This window comes from Chrysochloris asiatica, unplaced genomic scaffold (assembly GCF_000296735.1).
Source record: "Chrysochloris asiatica unplaced genomic scaffold, ChrAsi1.0 scaffold00087, whole genome shotgun sequence".
NCBI classification, from domain to species: Eukaryota; Metazoa; Chordata; class Mammalia; order Afrosoricida; family Chrysochloridae; genus Chrysochloris; species Chrysochloris asiatica.
The window spans coordinates 2,656,022-2,656,920 of record NW_006408605.1 but is presented as its reverse complement, the minus strand read 5'-3'; the positions used below and the strand labels follow the sequence as shown (position 1 = coordinate 2,656,920).

The window sequence follows — 899 nt, the reverse complement described above, 5'->3', positions numbered from 1 at the left end:
TATGACATGTATTAGAGCCATTTGTCCATATTTTTTCATTGATGACCTTTATAGTTCTAGGTTTTACATTTAGGTCCTTATTCCATGTTGAATTTGTTTTTTGTATACAATATGAGTTATGGGTCTTATTTCATTCATCTGTAAATAGATTTCCAGTTTTGCCAGTACCATTTGTTGAAGAGACCATTTCTTCTCTGTTTAATCTGATTGGTCATTTGCCAAAGATCAATTGACTGTATACGGATGGATTTACTTCTGGATTCTTAATTCTGCTCCATTAATCCATGTCTTTTTCATTGTACCAGGACCAAGCTGTTTTGACCATTTTGGTAATTTTTGAGATGCGGGAGTAAGAGGCTTCTAAATTTGTTCTTCTTCTTGGGAGCAAAGTTTTCATGTACTATTGCAATTAAGATGTTGCTGTTGTTTTTAGATGCTGTAGAGTGAGTTCTGACCCATAGTGACCCTATGTACCGACCGTCCTGTCATGCGCCATCCTTACGATTGCTACTATGCTTGAGCCTATTTGCTGCTGGTACTGTGTCAATCCATCTCATTGGTGGTCTCCCTCTTTTTTGTGGACTTTACCTTCTCCAGGGACTGGTACCTCCTGATAGCATGCCCAAAGTATGATAGATGAAGTCTGGACATCTTGGCTTCCAAGGAGCATTCTAGCTGTACGTTTTCCAACACAGATTGGTTTGTTGTTCTGAAAGTCCATAGTACCTTTAATTTTCTTCTTCAGCACCATAACTCAAATGCAGAAATTCGTCTACAGTCTTCCTTATTCATTATCCAAATTTCACAAACATATGAGGCTATTGAAAATACCATGGCTTGGGTCAGGTGCACTTTAGTCCTCAAACTGACATCTTTGCTCTTGAGCACTTTAAAGAGGT

The 899-nt window shown here is 38.3% G+C and overlaps 1 protein-coding gene across 1 annotated transcript in view; it reads left to right on the top strand.

Annotated features, from left to right (window-relative positions):
• Positions 1–893: 893 nt before the first annotated feature.
• The window catches only part of LECT2 (leukocyte cell-derived chemotaxin 2), a 33,542-nt gene continuing 33,536 nt past the window's right edge, over positions 894–899 (top strand). The window contains exon 1 of the mRNA XM_006866094.1: positions 894–897. The gene's annotated coding sequence lies outside the window, so the exon portion shown is untranslated. The remainder of the gene's footprint in view (positions 898–899) is intronic.